Raw genomic sequence first — 19,774 nt, forward strand, 5'->3', positions numbered from 1 at the left:
TTGAATCACTGCTTCTTGATGTCCTGGATACTACAGGGACTAGTGCACATGAATGATCTAACTGAGTTTACAGCTCTCTGAAGCTTACTTCAGTCTTGTGCAGTGGTCCCACCCTGCCCTCCCTATCCCTGTACCAGATGGTGATTGGACCAGTTTGAATGCTCCTGTGTCTCATGGCCTTGTTCTTGGCATTACAGAATTTGTGCTTTTGATTGCCATTTTTTAAATTCAAAATCTCTGATAAATGTGTGATCACAAATCAATGGCACTTGATCAGGCTATTCTATTACAAACATTTTTATCCTACACTTTAAAGCGGTCTTTCACAAAATTTATGATTTAATTTATAAATTAAATTATAAATGTTTTTTCTGGCAGAGGATATCAAAATCAATTAATATATACTGAAAAATCAGAGCAACCAATTTATTTTTTGGGGGGAGGGTTAATGAACATAGGAGAACAAATTTGATTTTAGCTATTATAAATAAGGTCCAAAGAAATTTGCCTCCTTCAATCTTTTCCACTATAACAAAAGAGAATAAAATTCCATAACTCTGCCAAATATTAAGATAATTCTCAGTGTTTGAATATTCTTTTTACAAATTTTTGCTGTGACTTCATTGACCCTTTGGGGTTTGTGCCCTCAACTGATGAATCTATGAGGATATCTATGATATCTATGAGGAATCTATGAGAACTGATGATAATGAGGAGCACAATGCTCACTGCTTATGGGAATCAACGTCATTATGTGCTGTGTTGTATGATCATGTCTATGACCATCATTGTTCTTGGCAAATTTACAGAAAGTGGTTTATCTTTGCTTTCTTCTGTTCAGTGTCTTAACATGATGGGTGACTCCGGTCATTATCAATATTTTATCAAAATCATCTGCCTGGCATTAGTGGTCACATAACCAGGAATTGTGATCTGCACCAGCTGCTCATACGACCATCCATCACTTGTTCCCATGGCTTCACATGATCCCGATCAGGGGGCTAAGCAGGTGCTAAACCTTACCCAAGGGTGAACTGCAGGTTAGCAGAGGAAAGGAACACCTTGCATCTCCTTTGGTACAGACATACCTTCACCCCACCACCCAAGCCTGTAGGGAAACTTATACCAAATGTCAGTTCACCCAGCCTTTTCAATTTACTAAGTTTTGTTTAACGAAAGTGTTTTCCATGAATGAAATGCTTTCTTAAATCAATAACACCTTGCGATACCACCATTATTGTCTTTGCAAGTCCTCCCAATGTACTGGAAGGATAAGCAAATCAATGTCACTATACTGAGCTAGGCCAATGTCACCAGGAATAAGGTCCTACATCCTTTCAGTTTGCTACAGCATGCATCTATTATTTCACCTATGGTAGAGTCTTTATTTCTCATACAGGTCTCTACTTCACAACCACCAAGCTGTCCGTCTGACCAGCCATCTATCATTTCACCTGTGGAGGAATCTCTATTTCTCATTAGCCAGCTCAGAGCACTCAAAACTAGTTTGGAAGCAAGCTACCCTCATTCCCTAAGCAGGAGGATAATCCCATCCATTAAGAAAAATCAAATATAATTCCACAGTTTAGCAATTGTGAGAGAGGATTTCATTCTTTACCCAAAAATGGTGATCTATTCTTCTATTCAATGGAATATGCAACATGAGAATGATGTGAACTGAATCTAAATTTGTGGATAAGGAATGAAAACAGAAAATTGCACCTACACAACAACTGGAAATCATTTACAAAGTAGTAGTAGCAAAAATTCTGACCAAACAATAACTTGTAATGAAGCCAACAAATATAGCTTTATATTTTATTTAATTTTAAAAAAGATGAAAAGGCACCGTTGGTACATTGCAGAACTCTGCTGCTCTGATCCCCTGTGGAAAGGATCAGAACTATGGTTTTTCAATTGAATTGTCAAGTGAACACTCGCCACTTGCTTGCAGATAGAAAAAGAGAATTGGAAGATGGTACAGGTCCCTCGCTACATTTATGCAACATTTCTTTGGCAGGTACAGAATGATTGGAACAAATAACTTGCCAAAAATTTCAACTAGTGAGAAACAAAATTAAGGTGAAAATATTTTTGAGAGATTTACTTGTTCCCCTTGATAGAAGTTATGGTTACTTCCAGCCTTGAAATTTTCAGAAGTTTTAATTGGGCAATTCTCTTTACAATTTTGAGGTGATGCTATTCTTTCATTTCTGTTAATAGATAATTGGCATGGTCTTAATTTTCTCAGTAAAACAGAGTTTAAGTGCAGAATTAAAGAGATGTATTCTCAGTATAAGTTATCAATAAATAAAGCCAACAGACAGCACACATGACTTTGAACTTGATTCTTTTTCCCTAGGTAGTAAATTGAGTAAACTAGGACAGCTGGTGGGGCGCGGTAGAATGTTCTGTGGCCCTGGGCATTTAAAGTTCTACTGCATTTTCATACCAGATGGACTATTGCTGAGTAATTGCTATTTATACAAATATTAAATTGGGTTGAAAATATGTAGTGTTTAACAGAGATGTCTGGCTCATTTCGGAAAATGCTCGAACTCATCTCTGGCTGTCAGTTTGTCACTATCAATGTTAATGTTTATTTTATAACCTTACACTAATGCAAAGTAAAAAGAGCTGTGAAAAAAATTAAAATGCATGAAGTGATAAAAGTATAAAAGTAGCTTACCTCTGATCATGGACATGAATTGATCAATCAATTGGAAATAAAAATGTGGCAAGATCTAACAAATAAAAACATGTAGCATAATAGCTCAGGATATGGAATGATGGAATATGATTCCATTGGCATTGTTGTGTTCATTAGGATTTTTGAATATATGGAAAAATAAATAAAATGCTCCATTTTCAGTTCATTAGAAATCACAACTGAGTAGAGTGACCTCAAAGCCAGATCACACTGTGGACCATAATAGAACTTCTCTGCTGTAGAGCTAAATATCATTGAACAATTGTATTTTGCTTGAAATTACACAGCTGCCTGAACATTTTATTTAGAGTCATTGTAAAGTACAGCACTGTAAAGAAACAGGCCCATTGGCTCATCTAGTCCATGCCGAAGCCACTTAAACTGCCTACTCCCATCAACCTGATCTTGGACCACAGGCCCCTATACCCCTCCCATCCAAGTACCTATGCAAACTTCTCTCAAATGTTGAAATTGAGCTCACATGCACCACTTGAACTGGCAGCTCATTCCACACTCTCATGACCCTCTGAGTGAAGAAGTTTCCCCTCATGTTATACTTCTCACCATTCTCACCTTAACCCATGACCTCTTGAAGTCTCTCCCAAACTCAGTGGAAAAAGCCTACTTGTATTTATCATATCTCAAGCCCTCAATTTTGTATACAACAATCAAATCTCCTCTCAATTTTCACATTCCGAGGAATAAAGTCCTAATCTCAGATCAGAATCAGGTTTATTATCATTGGCGTGTGACGTGAAATTTGTTAAATTAGTAGCAGCAGTTCAATGCAATACCTAATATAGAAGAAAAAATTTAATAATAATAAATGAATAAATCTTATTCAGTATACTTTATACAGTATAGATTAAAAATGCAAAAAACAGAAATACGATATTTAAAAAAAAAAGTGAGGTAGGGTCCAAGGGTTCAATGTCCATTTAGGAATCAGATGGCAGAGAGGAAGAAGCTATTCCTGAATTGCTGAGTGTGTGCCTTCAGGCTTCTGTACCTCCTATCTGATGGTAACATTTTCCAATGTTCCTTAGATTCAGGATCAGTTCCTGAAGATTGGAGAGTGGCTAATGTTATCCCACTTTTCAAGAAGGGAGGGAAGGAGAAAACGGAGAACTATCGCCCTGTTAGCCTAACGTCAGTCGTGGGGAAGATGCTTGAGTCCCCATTATTAAGGACGAAATAGTGGCACATCTTGATGGCAGTAATAGGATTAGGCCGAGCCAGCATGGATTTACCAAGGGCAAATCATGCTTGACTAATCTGTTGGAGTTTTTTGAGGGTGTAACAAGGATGTTAGACGAGGGTAAGCCAGTGGATGTTGTGTACCTAGATTTTCAGAAGGCATTCGATAAGGTGCCACATAGGAGATTGGTGAGTAAAATCAGAGCTCATGGCATTGGGGGCAGGGTTTCAACATGGATAGAAAACTGGTTGGCAGATAGAAAGCAAAGGGTAGCAGTGAATGGGTGTTTCTCGGACTGGCTGGAGGTGACTAGTGGGGTACCACAGGGCTCTGTATTGGGACCACAGCTCTTTACGATTTATGTCAACGATTTAGATGAGGGCATTGAAAACTATATCAGCAAGTTTGCTGATGATACTAAACTGGGTGGCAGTGTGACATGCGAAGAGGACGTTAGGAGAATACAGGGAGACTTGGATAGGCTGAGTGAATGGGCAGATACTTGGCAGACGTCATTCAATGTGAATAAATGTGAAGTTATCCACTTTGGAAGCAGGAACAAGAGGGCAGAGTATTGTCTGAACGGTGTAGAGTTAGATAAGGGAGAAATACAAAGAGACCTAGGAGTCCTAGTTCACCAGTCAATGAAGGTGAATGAGCAAGTGCAACAGGCAGTGAAGAGGGCAAAATGGAATGTTGGCCTTTATTACAAGGGGAATTGAGTGCAGGAGCAAGGATGTCCTTTTGCATTTGTACAGGGCCCTGGTGAGACCACACCTGGAATATTGTGTACAGTTTTGGTCTCCAGGTTTAAGGAAGGACATTCTGGCAATTGAGGAAGTGCAGCGTAGATTCACTAGGTTGATTCCTGGGATGGCAGGGCTGTCTTACGCAGAGAGATTGGAGAGGTTGGGCTTGTACACGCTGGAATTGAGGAGATTGAGAGGGGATCTGATTGAAACGTTTAAGATAATTAAAGGATTTGATAGGATTGAGGCAGGAAATACGTTCCAGATGTTGGGAGAGTCCAGTACCAGAGGGCATGGATTGGGAATAAGAGGTCAGTTATTTAAAACAGAGTTGAGGAAGAGCTTCTTCTCCCAGAGAGTTGTGGAGGTGTGGAATGCACTGCCTCGGAAGATGGTGGAGGCCAATTCTCTGGATGCTTTCAAGAAGGAGCTAGATAGATATCTGATGGATAGGGGAATCAAGGGATATGGGGACAAGGCAGGGACTGGGTATTGATAGTGAATGATCAGCCATGATCTCCGAATGGCGGTGCAGACTCGAGGGGCTGAATGGTCTACTTCTGCACCTATTGTCTATTGTCTATTGTAAACGTGAGAAAAGGGCATGCCCTGGGTACCAGAAGTCCTTGATAATTGACACTGCCTTTCTGAGACACCGCTCCCTGAAGATGTCCAGGGTACTTTGTAGGCTAGTACACAAAATGGAGCTGACTGAATTTACAACCTTCCGCAGCTTCTTTTGGTCCTGTGTGGTAGCCCCCCGCCAAACCACCCCCCCCCCCATACCAGACAGTGATGCAACCTGTCAGAATGCTCTTGATGGTACACCTATAGAAGTTTTTGAGTGTATTTGAATGGACTATTTCTTTCTTACATCCTTCATATACATAAGGAGTAAAAATCTTTATTATCTCTCTATCTAAATGTGCAATGTCCAATCATAGTAATTTATAATAAATAGAACAGTCAATGTAATATAGAAATACACTCAGATCAGCGTGAGTTCATCAGTCTGATGGCCTGGTGGAAGAAGCTATCCTGGAACCTGATGGTCCTGGCTTTTATGCTGCGATACCACTTCCTGGATGGTAGCAACTGGAACGGTCTGTGGCTGGGGTGACTCGGGTCCCCAATGATCCTTCAGGACCTTTTTACACATCTGTCCTTGTAACTGTCCTGAATCACGGGAAGTTCACAACTACAAGTGCACTGGGCTGTCCACACCACTCGCTGCAGAGTCCTGCAATTAAGGGAGGTACAGTTCCCATACCAGGCAATGATGCAGCCAGTCAGGATGCTCTCAGTTGTGCCCCTGTAGAAAGTTCTTAGGATTTGGGGGCCTCAACTGTCTGAGGTGAACGAGGCTCTGTTGTGCCTTATTCACCACATAGCTGATGTGTACAGACCACGTGAGGTCCTCGGTGATGTGGACGCCGAGGAACTTAAAGCTGTTTACCTCCCAACCCCAGATCCATCGATGTCAGTAGGGGTTAGCCTGTCTCCATTCCTCCTGGAATCCACGACATTGAGGGAGAGGTTGTTTCTTGGCACCACTGTGTCAGAGAGATGACTTCTTCCCAATAGTTCCTTGTTGACATACCAAATCTCTTCCTATTAAGTATAGCCTGAGACCTTGACACCCAAAAACATGAAGCTGCTCACTCTCTCCATTTCTGATCCCTCTGTGAGGATTGGTATGTGTTCCTTCGTCTTACCCTTCCTGAAGTCCACAATCAGCTCTTTTGTCTTACTGATGTTGTGCCAGGTTGTTGCTGTGGTACCACTCCACTGGTTGGTATATCTCACTCCTGTATTCCCTCTTATCACCACCTGAGATTCTAACAACAATGTTTGTATCACCAGCAAATTTATAGATGGTATACCTACCCCTATAGTCATGCGTATATAGCGAGTAGAGCAGTGGGCTAAGCACACACCCCTGAGGTCCACAAGTGTTGATCATCAGCAAGGAGGAGATATCAATCAGCTCAGGTTTTGGTATTCCATTTAGGAAGTCGAGCATCCAATTGCAGAGGGAGGTACAGAGGCCCGGGTTCTACAACTTCTCACTCAGGATTGTGGGAATGATGGTATTAAATGCTGAGCTACAGTCGATGAACAGCATCCTGACGTAGGTGTTTATGTTGTCCAGGTGGTCTAAAGCTGTGTGGAGAGCCATTGAGATTGCGTCTGCCGTTGATCTATTGTGGTGATAGGGAAATTGCAATGGGTCCAGGTCCTTTCAGAGGCAGGAGTACAGTGTAATTATGATCAACCTCTCAAAAGTATTTCATCACTGTAGGTGTGAGTGCTATCGGGTGATGGTCATAAAGACAGCTCACATTACAATTCTTAGGAACTGGTATAATTGTTACCTTTTTGATGCAAGTGGGAACCTCTGCCTGTAGCAGTGAGAGGTTGAAAATGTCCTTGAATACTCTGGCCAGTTAGCTGGCACAAATTTTCAGAGCCTTACCAGGTACTCCATTGGGACCTTCTGCCTTACGAGTGTTCACTCTCTTTAAAGACAGTCTAACATTGGCCTCTGAGACAGAGATCACAGGGTCGCCAGGTGCAGCAGGGATCTTCACAGCTGTTGTTGTGTTCTCCCTTTGAAAGCGGGCATAGAAGGCTTTGAGTTCATCTGGTAGTGAAGCATCTTTGCCATTCATGCTATTGGGTTTTGTTTTGTAAGAAGTAATATCTTGCAAACCCTGCCAGAATTGTCATGCATCCAGTATCGCCTCCAACCCCATTTGAGATTGTCTCATCACCCTTGAAATAGCCCTCTGCAGATCATATCTGGTATAGGCCTGCGTCACCAGACTTGAATGCCACAGATCTAGCTTTCAGCGGACAATGTTCCTCCTGGTTCATCCATAGCTTTTGTTTTGGGAATGTACAGTAAATCTTTGCAGGCACACTCTCATCTACACAGGTTTTAATGAAATCGGTAACAACTGCAGCATACTCAACCAGGTTTGAAGATGAATCCCTGAATGCAGTCCTGTCCACCGATTCAATGCTGTCCTGTAGGTGCTCCTGTGCTTCCCTTGTCCAAACCCTCTTGGCCCTCGCTACTGGTGCTGCAGTCTTCAGTCTCTGCCTGTACTCAGGGAGTAGAAGTACAGCCAGCTGATCAGTTGATGTTAATTATTTAGTGATTTTTTTTTTCAGATTGGCCTGGTTAAAACAATGGTGAAAGTGTTAGGTTGAGCTGTTTCATGTATGTTGATCCCATTGCTCAGATCATCTAAAGCTTGTGGTGGAATGTAAACTGCTACCAAAATGACCCCAGAGTACTCCTGTGCTAGCTAAAAAGGTCGGCATTTAACTGCTAGATATTCCGTGTCTGGTGAGCAGAATTGGGACAGCACTGATATATTTGTGCACCAGGAAGAGTTGATCATGAAGCATACTCTACCACCTCTGCTTTTGAGAGACTATAGATCTATCCTGACAGTGTATAGTAAATCCATCTATCTGAATCGCTGCATCTGATAGAGAAGGGGTTAACCAGGATTCTGTGAAACAAAGGACACATGCAGCCCTTATGTCCCTCTGATGCAGCACCCTGGCTCTGAGATCATCAATTTTATTCACCAAAGACTGCACATTGGCCAGCAAGACAGTCGGTTTGGTAGTTTAAAATCCAGTTTCCTTAAGTGCACTTGTAATCCCGATCTGCAGCCACACTTCTTCCGTCCACAGTCAGAGTTGTTTTGGTCAGTTTTAAGCAGCTATAGATTGTTTAAATGCATTCAGTCATCTTTGTTGACTGTATTCAGTATTTCCTTATAACTCAGGTCCCCCAGTCCTGGCAACATCCTTGTAGATTTTCTCTGTACTCTTTCAACTATATTTACATCTCTCCTGTAGGCTGGCGACTAAACTGCACATAATACTCAAAATCGGGCCTTGCCACTGTCTTATACAACTTTAACATTACATCTCATCTTGGGTACTCAATACTTCGATTTACTTGATATACTTGATAGAAGATTGTAAAGAATGCAATGTTATTACCATTGCACCTTCCTATTCCTGAAATCATGGATTATTTGTTAGAAAAACATGATTCTAAACAGATTTTTTTTGTGTAAGTTCAGAATTTAATGGTACTGTGTAAAATGTTATTCAGAACTGAACTTAATTACATGGATTCTACATCAATGGAAATTCATCCATTTCCTGTTGCTTACATGCATCAACCGCATTCTGCACTAAGCAAGTACTTAACTCTATTCCCATTGCAATGTTTGTTTTGAGCATTTCTGAGACAAAATGAAGTCACATTGAAATGATGTACAATTGTAATCAGAATCTGGCTTAATATCACTGGAATGTGAGTGAAATTTACTTTTGTGCCAGCAGTACATTATAATACATCATATAAAAACTGTGAACTACAATAAGATGTATATATAAAAAAGGAAATTAAATTAAATAACTATGGCAAAAAGAGAATGAAAAATAGTGAAATAGTGTACCTGGTATTATTGTACATTGGTTCAATATGTATTCAGAGATCAGATGGCAGAGGGGAGAAGCTGTTCCTGAATTATTGAATACATGCTTCATGCTCCTGTACCACTTCCCTGATGGTAACATGAGAAGAGGGCATGTCCTGGGTGATGGAGTACTTAATGATGGATGCTGCCTTTTTAAGGCTTTGTTTTTTGAAGGCATCCCAGATGTTGGGAAGGTAGTGACAATGATGGAGCTCGCTGAGTTTACAACTTTCTGCAAATTTTTCCAATCATCGGCAGTGGCCCGTACATATCAGACGATGAAGCAACCAGTCAGAATGCTTCTCATTTCTTACATGTGCCTTTGGTGAGATGCCAATTCTCCTCAAACTCCTAGACACCGTCACACCTTCTTTGTAACTGGGCACAGGTTTAAATGTTTCAATGCAGATGGATTCCAGCCTGATAGTTATCTGATAGCTCCCTTTTTGGTGCAATTTCTGCCCTTCACACTGCAAGCCTTATGACCTGTAGCCGACCAACACAACTGTTCACCCAACCCCAACTGCAGCCTTTCTTCCCAAATCCCCTCCCCTTCCCCCAACCTGATGCAGGAGAAGTGACTCCATTCACTTGAATGCAATAGAATGTCAATAGAGGAACAAGATAATTCCCAGAAAAATGGCCATGTTGTTAAAAACTATTCTAAAATTTATTTGTGAATTAGCTGACAAAGTATACTTACTTGTTTGATTATTGGAGATATTCAGGAGGGTTCAAAGTATTTGATGTGCTTGGTTATTAGTTACACTTGTACATGTATATATACTTATGAATTCAGAGGAAGAGCTGGCTACCTTGTGGCCTTGTCTGCCTTTCTTTAACATCATGGTTATTCTAATTGTAGCCTCAACTGCTACCTAATTCTGCTAGCCCTTTCTAAGAAAGAAGCAATCTACTGCTGGAAACTACACTTTTAATAATACTTTTTAACAACTTTTTCACACTCATGGGCAGAAAGTGGTATAGCTTATAATAGCTAATGTCACTGTGCCACCAACTGGCCTTTTAACTGTTTTGATTATGTAGCCTATTAGCTAGTTTATTTCTATCTAAGAAATGTCCTGTCTATCAAAGTGATGGATATTTCAGAGGTGCCTTCTTGCCTTCCCTACTCCTTTGTCTATACACGTCTTAGCTTCATTTCTCAGTTCTTTATTTAGTTTGTTTAGTATTTGTATGTTTATTTGTACTCTAAAATGAACTGTAATCTTGAATTTAAGACTATTCCTGACTCCTGAAAGAACCCTAAGGATCAGAAAATAGACAGAGATCTAGCACTACCTCAGCCTGAAATATTGAGCACACTGCTTCCACCAACACCAATAATAAACCAATATAGCCTAAGTTTAAAATCTTGCCTTGTACTACTTCGATGCACTGATGTGATGAAATGAGCTGTGTAGATGATGTGCAAAGTTAAGTTTTTCACTGTACCTTGATACACGTGTGGTGTGGTAGCCCAGGGAACCATTCAGTTCCCTGTCGCTGCCTGTCAGGATATGCACGTTCACGCGAGTGTCCTCTAGATGCTCCGGTTTCCTCCCACCATCCAAAGATGCACCAGTTGGTTAATTGGTCATTATAAATTGTCCTGTGACTAGGCTCTGGTTAAATCAAGGGTTGTTAGGTGCTGTGGCTCTGAGGGCCAGAAGGGGGTATTCCAGGCTGTATCTCATTAAATAGATGTGACAGTAATAAACAATTCCAGTTTGAGGGAAGGACTCCCAAATCGCTTCTGAGAGAAAAATAAGCTCTACCTGCACTTTCTTAATTGAGTAGTCCCTTGTGTTTCAACAGTGATACCATAAGAGGAAGCGTGCTCTTCAGACATGCCCTGTTAAGAGCTATGATGACCTCTGATATTGGCCAAACAATAGACTTCCCGCCTACAGCTTGCTTTGGAATCACTCCTTCTCTCCAACCTGCCCATGGTGTCCCTGTAGATAACCTTGCCAACGAGAGACAAGGACACGTGCAGACGCTGATCTCAAAAAGGCAGGTTTGTACTTGCTGCATGGGTCAGTGGGAGTCCAGCTAGCAGCACATTCTGCCTTTCTGTCTGAGGTACTGGCACAGAACAATAGACAAAATCAAATATACATGATTACTAATGACAGCAGGACACGTGGAGAGATGCAGACTCACTGGTGTGTAGATGAGTTCAGTTAGAGACAAAAGCTTTGCAGTCATATAGCATCCACATGATCACATGCACTTGAATCTCTTTAAAATTCTTCATAGGTTTGTGATCAAAGGGGAAAAAGAGAGGCTTCAGCTCAGCAGTGTAAAATGTTAAACCACTACGAAAACTCACACAGCTTATTTTTGACTCACCAGAAAAAAAAGGCGTTGTTCAACTTTGTAAATTAAATACCCACTCCATCACTAGTAGGAGGCATACCCTGAGAACTGCCACAGAGTCTGTACTGTAGCACACTTGAAAGGGTATACTAAAGAATACCAAGATTTCCAAACAAAAAAACCAAAATCCTCTCTGATCAATGTGCCTGGAGCCATAAAGCAAATAAAGACAAGTGCTGGAGTACTCCGTGGGATGTGCAGCATCTGTGCAGCCAACCATCGACGTTTCTGGATGAGGTCCTACACCAGACGTAGAGTTAGAGAGGGAGATCGCCAGTATAGCCAGGAGAAAAGCTAAGGTTGAGGCAGAGTTTGACAGGTGATGGGCAGATAAAGCAAAATGGGGGGATTGGGGAGGGAGAAGGGTGGATTTGGAAGAGTGTGGCTGACTGGTGGGTGATTATGAGATTGTGGGAAAATCACAGATGGAGCACCTATTCCATCTTGTTCTATCTGTCCTTTTTTTCCTTCCTCCTCATCAGCCTCTACCAGTCAACAATTAGCCAATTCTCTTTAATTTACCTTCTTTTCCCCATTGTCCAGCAGCAACACAAGTTGCTAAGGTGGTAAAAAAAAAGCAGGCAGTACATTTGCCTTCATCACATGGAAGTCCTGTTGTACAGAACTTTGGTCTTCCCCCATTTGGAGTTTGGTGTGTTGTTCTGGTTGCCGCACTATAAGAAGGATGTGGAAGCTTTGGAAAGGGTGCAGAAGAGGTTCACGAGGATTTTGCTAAATTTAGAAATGATTCACTATTAGGAGAGACGGGGTAAAACAGAAATTGTTTTGACCAGAACATCAGAAGCTGAGGGATGATTTGATAGATATAAGCAAAATGACGAGAGGTTTAGATAGATTAGACAGTAACATTAAGATTCTGCCTTCAGATCTTGGTAGAGGATGACTCTAAGATCAGCAAAAGCCATGCTCTCCCATGTGATCAGGAAGGCAAAGACTGAGTATGCAAAGGCAGTCAACAAATGTGCTTGTGCCACCAGGGACGTACAGCAAGTTATACAGACCAGCACCAATTACATCCACCATACGCGTCAACAGCAATAACATATACCTTTCTGATTGGCCAAGTACTTTCTATGTACGAGTTGACTAATTGAATGATGTGACATTGAGGGAAGCTCCCTCTCTTCCTGAGGAACAGGCACCCTGTTAGGCTGCAGCCGAAATGAGGAGGATCCCAGCCAGGGTAAACCCAGGGAAAAGTGCAGGGCCAGACAACACACCTGGCCAAGTGCTGAGGAACTGAATGGCTCAGCTAACAGAGGTCTTAGCGGACATCTTTACTATCTCTCTGAAACAGTCCAGTGTCTCTGCAGGCTTCGAGGCAGCTACCATCATTCCAGTGCAAAGGTCGATGGCTTAAGTTGATTACCATTCACTGGCACTGACCAACAATCATTAAGTGCTTTGAGCGGCTGGCAGTGGATTGCATAAAATCCCACCTTCCAGCTACATCGGACCCTTTCCAGTTTGCCTACCACTCAAGCCAGTCTAATGCTGGATGCCATTCCATCCTGCTCCACCTAGAAAACGATATCTTGTGTGACAAGATGTTGTTCATCAACTTAAGCTTGGTGTTAAACATGACCATCCTTCAGAGATTGGTGGATAAACAGTCCTCTTTGGGACTCAACATGTTTAATTGGATCTTGGACTCCTTAACGGAAAAAACCCAGTCAGTCTGAGTTGGCAGCAACATCACAAGCTCCATCACGCTGAGTAGTGGAGATGCCTCCCAGGGTTGTGTGCTCAGTTTGCTGTTGTTCACACTGCTGATTCACAACTGCTCTGCCAGATTCAGCTCAAAGCACATCAGCAAGTTCGCTGGTGACACTACAGTGTCTGGAATGTCGCGTGGCCATTTCGGTATGCAGTGTCAGTCAGTGGTCGGCTTCATCAGCAACAGCGAGGAGGTAGAGAGGCCAGGCAGACAGTGTGAGAACAACGGCCTGAGTCACAATGTGGACAAGACAAAAGAGAGGACTGAACTCCAGGAAGACGCAGGTTGACAATCTTCACTGCACATCAATGGCTCTGCCATAGAGAGCGTGAATAGCACAAAGCTCTTTGATGTACACATTACAGGTGACTTAACCTGGACCCACAACACCTCCTCACTACTCAAGAAGAAACAGCTGTGCAGACACCTTTCTGAGAGGGTTGAGACATGCAAGGTTGCCCGCCCCCATTCAAACAACTTTCCACAGAAGCACCATTGAGAATATTTGGTCTGACTGCATCGTTGTGTGTACAGACGCTGCAAAGCATTTGAATGCAAGACCCTACAGAGGACAGTAAAATAAACTGAGAGGATCATCAGTATCTCCCCCCAACCCCGCCCATTTGTGTTTTCCCCGGAAGAGTTACAGACAAAAGGCTCAAAGCATTGTTGAGGATCCCTACCACCCATCCCACAACCTCTTTGACCCATGACCATCAGGTTAGAGGTACAGGAGCATCAGGACTAGGACAGCCGGTCTGGGGAACAGTTTCTTCCCTCAGGCTGTGAGACCAATGAATACCCTGTTTACTTGTCCTGTACTTTGCTTCATGTGTTTTGAATTATGTTTCAATAACTTATTTACAGTATAATTTGGTGGTGGGTTGGAGATACAGTACATCTCTACCAAAGGAGATGTCAGGCTAGGCTGTCATTCCATCCACTAAATTGCAGGTCACCTTTGGGCAAGGTGTAGCACCTGCGTAGCCCCCCCAATCAGGGTCATGTGAATCCCATGGGAGCAGGTGGGAGCAGCTGGTGCACATCACAAGTCCTGGTTATGCAGCCACTGATGCCAGGCAGACAATCTCTGAAGAAGAATTGATAATGGCTGGGGTTGCCATCTTGTAAAGACGCTGCGCATAAGAAGGCAATGGGTAAGCCACTTCTGTAGAAAAACTTGCCAATAACAATCAAGATCATTTTTTCGCTGTAGGTGTGTATAGTCAGATGACAATGAACTTGAAATTGAAATAATAAATAGGATAGGACATGCCTTTATGAAAAAAAAGCAGAAGTTTGAAGGATATTTTGTGGGTTTTTCATTTTATAATATTTCTTTCCATTATTGGTAAGTGCTTGGAGGCAGTAGAAACAAATACAACAGCAATTTTTGAGAGGCTGATGGCTCTTGAACTCAGCCCCACGGTTGATGAATACCAGCACACCATACACCTTCTTAACAACACTGTCAACCTGCGCAGCAGCTTTGAGTGTCCAATAGACATGAAACACAAGATCTCTCAGATTCTCACTGCCAAGAGTCTTATCATTTATATTATATTCTGTCTTCAAATTGGACCTTCCAAAATGAACAACTTCGCATTTATCTGTGCTGGTCCACCTGCCACTTCTCAGCTTAGTTCTTCATCCTATCAATGTCCCACTGTAAACCTGACAACCCTCCAGACTATCCACAACATCCCCTACCTTTGTGCCATCAGCAAATTTACCAACCCACCCTTCTATTTCTTCATCCAGGTCATTTATAAAAATCACAAAGAGGAGGGGTCCCAGAACAGATACCAGCTGAATGCGACTTGTCACTGACCTCCATGTAGAATACAAACATCTAAAACTACCCTTTGCCTTCTGCAGGCAAGTCAGTTCTAGATCCACAAAGCAAGGTCTCCTTAGTTTTTGAAGGAGCCTTGCTTGGGGAACCTTATCAAATGTCTTACTGAAATCCATATACACTACATCCACTGCCCTACCTTCATCAATGTGTTCTGTTACATCCCCAAAGAATTCAATCAGACTCGTAAGGCACAACTTGCCCTTGACAAGGCCATGCTGATTATCCATAATCAGATTATGTCTTTCAAATTACTCGTAGACCATGCCTCTCAAGATCTTTTCCAACAACTTGGTCATGACTGAAGGCAAACTCACTGGTCTATAATTTCCTGGGTTATCTCTACTCCCTTTCTTGATCAAGGGATCAAGGGAACAACGTTTGTAACCCTTCAACCCTCCGGTACTTCTCCCATCCCTACTGATGATGCAAAGATCATTGCAAGAGGCTTAGCAATCTCCTCCCTCACTTCCCATAGTAGCCTCGGTTATATTGTTTCTGGTCCCGGTGATTATTTAACTTTACAAAAGCTCCAGCACATCTTCTTTGGTTAACAGTATGCTCAACAGTTTAAGTCCGCTGTAAGTCATCCCCACAATTGCCAAAGTCTTTTTCTCTGGTGAATACTGAAGCAAACTGCTGACCTTTTCTGGTTCAGCATTGAACTCGGAGGTGGAGCACAGTCAAGATGGTGCTAAACGGTGATTCCTTTGCTGGTATCTTTGGAAACAGCTCTATTTCTATATTTGATATCTCTTTTTTTTCCTTTTCAAGATTCTTTTGAAGACCCTGACTTGGGTTCTTTGCTGGAAGGGGATCCACTCTCAGGGCCTCACGACTGGCTGATTTTTGATATCCCAAGGACACAGCCTAGAAGTCTAGTGCACCTTCACAGTGCTGGATTTTCGTGGCTCTGGAGATGGGCTGATTCAAGGCCAAAGTCCCTGACTAAAGAGTCGCAGGAAAATTCAGAACATCAGGAGCAGTGGGTTAGCTGCCGTCTGTGTGTCCAGTTGCCTGAACCTTTCTGTGGCCGATTCTCTGGGCGCAGAGCTCAGAAAAAGTGACACAACAGACGGTTAGCATCATAAATCAGTGAGTTGTTTGTTGTGTCTTCCCCTCACTGTGAAAAGAGGACACTTCTTTGTCTTTATTAGGGAGAGAGAGAGAGAGCCTGTGGTATTTAAAGGGCAAACGTGAGGAAATCTGCAGATGCTGGAAATTCAAACAACACACACAAAATGCTGGTGGAACACAGCAGACCAGGCAGCATCTACAGGGAGAAGTGCTGTTGACGTTTCGGGCCGAGACCCTTCGTCAGGACTAACCGAAAGGAAAGATAGTAAGAGATTTGAAAGTAGTGGGGGGAGGGGAAATGCGAAATGATCGGAGAAGACCAGAGGGGGTGGGGTGAAGCTAAGGGCTGGAGAGGTGATTGGCGAAAGTGAAACAGAGCTGGAGAAGGGAAAGGATCATGGGACGGGAGGCCTCAGGAGAAAGAAAGGTGGGGGGAGCACCAAAGGGAGATGGAGAACAGGCAAACAACTAAATATGTCAGGGATGGGATAAGAAGGGGAGCAGGGGCATTAACGGAAGTTAAAGAAGTCAATGTTCATGCCATCATGTTGGAGGCTACCCAGCCGGTATATAAGGTGTTGTTCCTCCAACCTGAGTTTGGATTCATTTTGACAGCAGGCAGCCGCAATTTAGTTGCAGTCAGGAATGAAAGTGAAAGTTCCAACATCTAAACAAAAGTCTGGCAAACAAATTATGTTGCCATTGTGGCCGGGACTCATCACCCACCAGGTCAATTCAGGGTTAAGGTCAGCTTTTCAGAACTTGTAACAAAGTAGAATACATACTGTACAAAAAGCACATTGGACAGAAAAAAATAAATGGATTGCATTGGGAAAAGAAAAAGATAAAAAGTCAAGTTGCTGTTTCAAACAGAGCACTAGTCTGCAGTCTGTTGATGAAAAATCTGATAACGATTTACACATGGGAATTTGTTGAACGCGGTGTCACAGGTAGATAGGGCTGTAAAGAAAGCTTTTGGCACATTGACCTTCTTAAATCAAGGTATTGAGTGTAGGAGATGGAATGCTATATTAAAGTTGCAAAATACATTAATAAGGCCTAATTTGGAGTGTTGTGTGCAGTGTTGGTCACCTACCTACAGGAAAGGGAAGATGTAAATAAGATTGAACAGGTACATTGAAAATTTACAATGATGTTGCTGGTATGAGAGGATCTGAGTTATAAGGAAAGATTGAATAGGTTAGGACTTTATTCCTTAGAACATAGGATATTGAAAGATTTGATAGGGGTATGCAAAATTATCAGGCTTATCAATAGTGGAAAAAGCATACTTGCATTTACCCTGTGGTTGTGTGGGACTATAACCAGAGATCATGGGTTAAGTGAAAGGTGAAAAGTTTAAGGGAAACATGATGAGGGTTGTGAGAGTGTGGAACGAGCTACCAGCACAAGTGGGGCAGCAAAACTGATTTCAACATTTAAGAGAAATATGGACAGATACTTGGATGGTAGGGGTAAAAAGGACTAAGGTCTCAATGCAGGGCAATAGGAGTAGGTTGTTTAATGTTTCAGCATGGGCTAGATGGGCTGAAGGGCCTGTTTCTGTGTTGTACTTTCCTACTACTCTATGACTAAATGGTATATATTATTATGCTACCACTTTGTATGTGCGCATCTCGACTGAAGTAAACACAAAGTCACACTCATATTTTGGACTCCTGTCTTTTCTGTTCAGTTAGTTTAATGTTTGGAAGTTACAAAACATAACACCTTCAACTGCAGTATTACCAGTTCTAAATCCTACCTGCTGTTCGTGAAAACATTCTCTTGGTTTTTTAGTAGGAGTAGTGAGAGGCAATAATACCTCTCAGATGTTACACAGAGGGGGAATTAGATGGTTTCATTTCTGATTCAGCACCTCTGAGTTCAAATAAGTTTTATATGTTAATCGTTGACAGGAAATTGACCAATGTCTTGGGGGATGTTTGCTATTTCCATTTTGCTTTTTCAAAAAGCTCGGGGTATTTTGTCAGATGAAATTCTCAGGACTGAGATGTAGGGAAATTTGAGAGATGTATCAAAGGAGACATGACAGTCAAGGCTGAGTGGTTATAAGGTGTAGATTTGTTTTGATCAAACAGAATTGAGGCTCTGTTTTCATGATATACTCTGTTTCTTCTTTTGATTAAAAATCACAACCCTTGGGGAAAACATGGGAAAATGTAAATTTTATTATCCAAGTACATATATATCACTATATACAACCCTGAGATTCATTTTCCTATGGCCATACTCTGCAAGTCTACAGAATAATAACCATAACAGAATCAAAGAAAAACTGACCAAATAGATTACAGAAGACAACAAACTACAACTTCAAAAAGAAACAATAATAACAGATAAACAACAAATATAAAGAAGATGAGGTGCAGGGTCCTTTAAAGTGAGTCCATGCATCATAAAGAGAACAGGCTATTCAGTTCTCTTATTCTGTTCCATCAGCCACATCATGGTCATCGTATAGAAGATAATGAATTAGCTAGCAAATATTAGAAAAACATTCAGATGAAATGTTCTTGTAGATACTGAATTCCACAAATGTCTTAGATTAAAGTGACCCACTTATATCGTTTTTTTCATACTAAGATTATTTAGTAACTGAGTGCAAAATAGGAGAGGGGAAACCCTAACCTGAAGACTCCACCATCTGGTGACTATCCCCATTCATAGGGAAGGCTTTAGGAATAAAACCCGAGGAAAAATCAGGAGCTGGAGTCCCTAAGGCAGTCCTGCATTGAGTTTACTGCCAAATGGCAATGGCTGCGACACCACTTGTACCAAACTGTATCGGTCTCTGCCATTCATGCTGCACAGAGAGGAGTCATCTGGTACATGGAAAAGAGCCTTCTCCCTATATTGTATCGCGCTGGCTTGCAAATCATGTAGACAGCTGGGACACAGATCCATGAGTGACCTTGACCAATGGAGTTCTGCAAAATAGAGTGCAAAATAAAATGTTAATGTTGAATTTTTGTGGAGTTGAAATGTGCATCATATCTGTTACATGCCGGGCCAAATTCCTTATCCATTAAAATTTCCTGACTCTCTGAATAACTAAAATGCACTTGCAGCTTTTAAAAGACTTTTAGATGGGAAACTAGTTAATGTGTGTTACGACAGTTGGGGTAAATAGATACAAATTCAATGCTTTAACATGATGTGGTCATCCAAACCAAATATCAAGTTCTGTCTTCAAAGCACAAACTTTATTGTTTGTTTCATTTAGTCCATAAAAGCAAGGATAAAATTATATCCCAAGTGGTTAATAGATGTGAGAGTCCATTTTGACATGGCATTGCTAAAATTAATTTAATAGTAAGGATTTTGAAACTAGACCACAAGACCTAAGAGAATTAGGCCATTTGCCCCTTTGAGTCTGTGATTGCATCATGTATCACTTATTATCCTTCTCAACCCTATCCTACCTTCTCCCTGTAATCACAGATGTCCTGGCTAATCAAGAGCCTATCAACCTCCACCTTAAATATACCAAATGATTAGGCTTCGCCAGCATCTGTGGCAATGAACTATAC

This window comes from Hypanus sabinus, chromosome 4 (assembly GCF_030144855.1).
Source record: "Hypanus sabinus isolate sHypSab1 chromosome 4, sHypSab1.hap1, whole genome shotgun sequence".
Taxonomy (NCBI): Eukaryota; Metazoa; Chordata; class Chondrichthyes; order Myliobatiformes; family Dasyatidae; genus Hypanus; species Hypanus sabinus.